The sequence below is a fragment of the Marmota marmota genome, unplaced genomic scaffold, assembly GCF_001458135.2.
Source record: "Marmota marmota marmota unplaced genomic scaffold, marMar, whole genome shotgun sequence".
Lineage (NCBI taxonomy): Eukaryota > Metazoa > Chordata > Mammalia > Rodentia > Sciuridae > Marmota > Marmota marmota.
In genome coordinates, this window is record NW_026000075.1 from 5,699,383 (window position 1) to 5,705,012 (window position 5,630).

The 5,630-nt window shown below is 41.9% G+C and overlaps 1 long non-coding RNA gene across 1 annotated transcript in view; it reads right to left on the minus strand.

Moving 5' to 3' along the window:
- Positions 1–2,056: 2,056 nt before the first annotated feature.
- The window catches only part of LOC125620057, a 6,021-nt gene continuing 2,447 nt past the window's right edge, over positions 2,057–5,630 (minus strand). The window contains exon 3 of the long non-coding RNA XR_007351646.1: positions 2,057–4,544. This is a non-coding gene — a long non-coding RNA (uncharacterized LOC125620057). The remainder of the gene's footprint in view (positions 4,545–5,630) is intronic.

A 5,630-nucleotide genomic window follows, 5' to 3' on the forward strand; every position in this document is an offset into this window, starting at 1 on the left:
TAGCTGTCTCTAGAATAGGGTCTCCAGAATGGAGCTGACTTCTTGAGGCCCTCAATATTCTCATAAATAAACTCAATGGCCAAAAGTAGGGAAGACTGACTTACCCCTAGAAGCCAAGTTTAGCTCACATATAAAATTCTTGTAAAGCTTCAAAACTAAAAAGATAAAGGAAGTAGAGAATACAAGGGCACTGTTTAAATATTATCAGCTATTTTCTCTAGAAATACTTAGAGGTATTTTCTTGAAAACAGCAACAACAAACCCAGAAGATGGTTTGTACAATCAGGAAAGGGATTGGGGCAGCTGACCATCTCTAGGAAGGAACAGGAATTGTTATAGCAGTCTATAGTTAAGGTGTAAGGGTGGGGTGGAGAACAGTACAACCATGACCCCAGATTGTCCCTAGAGTCCCTGAGAAAAAGGAAGAGTCAAGCTAATGATATTCTGAGCTGAGTTACAACTGTGTGAACAGCCCATGGTGCAGGTAGCTAGTCTACCTACCCACTAAGAGCAGCTTCCCAAGAAGCCAGAGACTACCAGTCAACAATCCTGCTTCATAGTTTCTCTTAGTGGAGACCAGAGAGGGAGCTCTCACAAAATGGGCCCCCAAATACACCTAGGTCTACAAGTCAAATATAATCAACAAGTTGTTAGTATAATCATTGGCCATGTAGACCTCCCGGTATTTTTCTGCAAGAACCCAGGCCAAACTTTTTCTGGGGCAGCTGTCTTCAGTCTGGTACACATACACCCTGTGGATCCATTAAGACCTTCCAAGAGGGGCCAAGAAAAGGCTAGTTTTAAGGGAGTCAGATTTGACTTCTGTAAGGTCTACCGATCTGAGAAAGAGCTCTATGTTAAGGTAACCTCAGTATCTTGTCTACCTCTACACTGAAGAAATGCATATAAAGTATGCCCATTTCAAATCTTTTTTTTTTAAGTTGTAGATGGACATAATACCTTTATTTTGTTTATTTATTTATTTTTTTTCTATGTGGTGCTGGGGATAGACCCAGTGCCTTGCTCATGCTAGGCAAGCGATCTACCACTGAGCCACAACCCCAGCCCATGCCCATTCCAAATCTTACTGCAGTGCATAGCTCCAGTTCTGAGCACCTACAGGGCCCCACTAATGCATGAATCAAGTCTTAGACTAAGGGCTAAGAAAGCAAAGAACTCTAAAAACTTGACATAAATACTTTCACTAAACAGATGGTTTCCTAGTCTTTGCTTTCCTCAAGATTGAATGAAGTAAACTCTAAACACAATGGATTTTCAGCAAGCCATAGACTTTGGTATATGTTTCAGAAGGAGTTTGAAGAATTGGGGGATAATATTGCTATTAAAAATTACTGCCATCACCTATTTATGGAATAACGTTTCTTATGTGTATATATGTATATGTGTGTGTGTGTGTGTGTAGTGTACACACGTTTGCATGTGTGAACAAAAAAAAATGAAGAAACAGAAATAATGCCAACCTGTCTCATCCAGGTAATAGTTACATAGTCACCCATGGGTGCATAAGCTAATTGGAAGAAAGGCCATATTCACCTCATTAAGATATATGCTTTCAATAAAAGATAATGCTAACAGCCATATAATCCTACATAATTTTTTAAATTAAAATTTATACTTATTTTCTTGATGAGACCTAAGTAAAGCTACATAAATTCAAGGAGAAAAGATGATGTAAAACCTGCCAGTGTTCAAGAAGAGCTTGTTCATGAATTTTTTAAGTGAATGATGATGGGTATCCGATTGCTGTAGCATTTGGATCCCATTAGATACATTTTAAAAAGTGATGTAACAGTTTTATTCTAAAATATCAATTTTTGCAATACACTGGATATTATATCCTTTGCAACAACTTCCACTTATGATGCCAAACTGTAGCTGTCATTTCTAAAAAGAGCTTAGGATACATTGTTTTTCAAGATTCTTCCAGAGGTTACATGCACCAAAGAGTTTGAAGATGACAACTATTATAGAATAGCAGTCCCCTCGCTGTTTCATAAGGAATCCATCACATAAATGTTATTTTAAGGCAGTGGTAGTTTTATTTTGTATATCTACTGACAGAGAGGAGAGAGAACCAAGTTACAAAAAACTGGTAGGCATTCAGTAACACTTAGATATTATTAAATGAATTTTAATATTCATCAAAATAACATCTTACATGCACCTAAAGATGCAAATTTACACACACACACACACACACAAATACCCATAGAGATTTGAAATGCAGGATCCACTCATCTAGAGAGTTTTGAGGGCACCCAATGAGTGACAACAACTCTGTGCTAACACCTCAGCCTCTGGTCTCAGAGCCACACAGCCCTGGAGAGGTTCCATGGACCTTTGGAGAGTGAATTTTCCCTCTGGAAAGGCTAAGAAAATGACCTAAAAGTTCACTGTAAGGAATATTCTGCATAGGAATGCACAGATTTAAACACCTTTTACAGCGAAGCATTGGTCTCAAATGAGTGAGCCTGCTTAGGAATAAGGAAAGAGGAAGAGGTGGAATCTGGGGCCCATAGAAGGCTGAAAGCTAAGCTTAAAAGGGTAGCTACTTTTCAGTTCCTCCCAGTTGTAGATGTGGTTTGCATTGTTTGAAGCTTTTTACTTTTCAGAAAAAGCTGGATTTTTTTTTCTTTTTTGTGAAACCTCTAGATTTTTAATCCAATTTTTTAAAAAACAGATCAGGTCAACCTAAACACAAATGAGAGCTAAATTCAGCCCTTAAAACTCCAGTTTACAGTCTGTACCAGTGCTTCTCAAGTAAAGTCACAGGTTCAAAACTATTTGTTACATTCCACAACAAAATGTGCATAGCAACTGAGAATAACATTTAGAAAGATCCATAACTGTTTGACAGAGTAATTTTCTGAATCTAATTTGCTGAATCTAATAATAAAAAAATTGGTTTGTATCTTGTATATGTTTTTTAATTTATTTCTCTTTTTATACACAAAAAATATCAGTGGGCAATGCCTTGAAAATCATACCCACAGATAATTTCAAAAAGCAATGTCACAGAGCCAGGCACAGTGGCACATGCCTATAGTCCCAGCTACTTGGGACTCTGAGGTGGGAGATTACTGGAGCTCAGGAGCGTGAGGCTAGCCCAGGTGGCACAGTGAAACTCCATCTCAAGAGGAAAAGCAGCTTTGCTATTGTCTTCAGCAAAGCAAAGGCCTATTTGAAGATGCTATCTTTCTAAACTAAGATTAAGGCTTGATAACTTGAATGTTAATCTCTAGAATCTTCACTTGGGCCACCTAAAAAAGATAAGCCTATGCATCTGAATTGCACCCAGATCTACTCAGTTCTAACCAGCTGACATATATTTGGCAGTAAAGGCCCAGAAGGTGACTTCACTCCCCCCAGAGGAATGGGAGAAATATCAGTATCACTGCTGCAGGATTACTGTGGGCCCATCAGGTCACAAAAATTCCTCCAGGGCCAGCAGTGGGAGGAGCGACCTAACACTGTAGGTCACTTAGAGATTCTCCTCCCTCCACCTGCACAGGAAGACCCACCCCCATGAGGCCCTTGCCAAGGGGCAGAGGGCATGCTCTCCAGCTGTTTATGTGTCTACCCATTCTAACAGTGAGCTCTTCCAAGGTCTGCACTCTGGCTTCCCCACCTCTACAACAGGGCTCCTTTCCACTGAATCTTCTCCTCCCACTTAGTATAGGGCAAAGGTGTCAGCCAGGAACTCTGGGTGCTGAGCTTCAATACCTAGCAACCAACTTTTTTAAATTCTAGAGGCTCTACCCAAGCCAATCTCTACCTCTTCTTTTCCCCTGCTTAGACAGAAACTCCAGGATAGAAATTGTTGCCAGGAATCAAAGCTTAGCACCCAGAAGAAGGTGGCCAAAGCTCTCACCAAGCAAGAAGCCCTAGTTGGGCAGCTATGTTCAGGAGGGGCTTAAACAAAGGCCAGAGGGTCAGCCAGGCTAGGAAAACAGAAGTGCTTTGAGGCTTAAGAGCCTCTTTATCTTGGGAACCAAAGAGACAGACTCTCAGGTCTGCTTACTCCTCTCTAATGAGCTGAGGGAAACCCCCTGAAGTATCATCTAAGGTTGGGGTAAGGGCCCCAACCTACTCGCCCTCCATTCCCCCTTCAGTGCCTTCACAGACTGAACACACACTGAGCCATCTTGGAGGGCTGGTGCACCAGCCTCCCCAGCTGTGTGTACCTCCCCAGAGGGGAAATTTCTCCAAGGGGTTGGGGTGGGGGAAGGCCTGGGGAAGTGATTTTAGAAGTGTAAGCCTGGTGGGAAAGTTTCTCCTCCAGACCATCTGGAGGGAAGTAGTCATAATCTACTACAAATTCTCCTGAAATGATTGAGTACACAGAGGAAAATTGTTACATTGTTGAGAAACATGTCTGCTTTGCTTCCTCCTGGGGAGCTCTAAAGACTTCTATATCAATCAGCCATCACTTCCTGCCCCAGGTAGAGGGAGAAGAGGTCAGTGAGGATCACCTCTCCCCTTGCAGTTCTCCAGGTCACCAGGTTTGGGCTGGCTGCCATTTTCTGTAATTCAAGATACCAAGAGAATTTAAATGAGATCATCCTTGTGTGTGTCAAGAAAGGAACAGCCTGTTTGGCCAAACAGAAAAGGTACCATGTTTGTATGAGTAATGTGAGTTTTATGTTTTTTAACGTGTGTGTTAACAGAACAAAAATACAGTAACCTATACCCTTAATTAGTTACTTAAGCTATTTCAAGTACCATTACAGCAAGGGGAAGGGAGAGCATCAAAATACATAAAATTATTTTAAAAAACTCGTTCTAGGAAAAGGAAATGCCAGAGTAGTAAGATAAAGGAGTCTTAATTAACAACAAATCCATCTATTTCCCTCCTACGAAAAGGAGACACTCTTCTAAGGCAATTTGCTTGGAGAGCAGTTTTGCACCATAAATCTGGGACATGTTTTTATGTGTGTGTTTGCCCTGCATGAGGCTTAAAGAAAAAAAAAAAAAAAACAGCAACCAAACCATCCAGTTCAGCCTTGGAGGGAAAGAGACCTAATCACCCGTGATGGCGATTACATAATAAAGAATGGCTCACACATACCCTAAGTCTCAAAAGAATCAGCCTTTGGCTTTTTGTCATGAAGATGCCTTTCTTTTTTTCCTTTGTGGAGATCACTAAAAATGCTTCTTAAAGACCAGTGGATGTCTTTGGGTAGGAATAGAGGTCACTTAAGGCTGATTTATAAGTGCACCCCCAAGCCAAAGTGAAGCTTGTATCGATATCTAAAGTGCATCTGCATTTAGCACAAAAACCTCATAATCTGTTTCTAATTGGTGCCCTGAAAATGCTCCCCACTACTGCAAAGGCCTTGCTCCGAGCAGCCGCCCCTCCCGGAGGCCGCCGAGCTCCAGGTTCAGGGTCCTTTCTTGGGCAACCAGAGTGCTCCTCTCTTAGATAATGCCAGGTACTCTGGAAAGTAGCCGTGTAATAATACACAAACCCCTGATGATGTCAGCGTGTTATTGACTTTCCAAGTCTGAATGACTGAGCAGAGGAGCGGGGGTGGGGCGCAATCCATCCGGCAGCGCGGGGACCGGCCAAGCGAAAATGGGCTCGCGGGCCAGGCGGGGGAGGGGCGGCT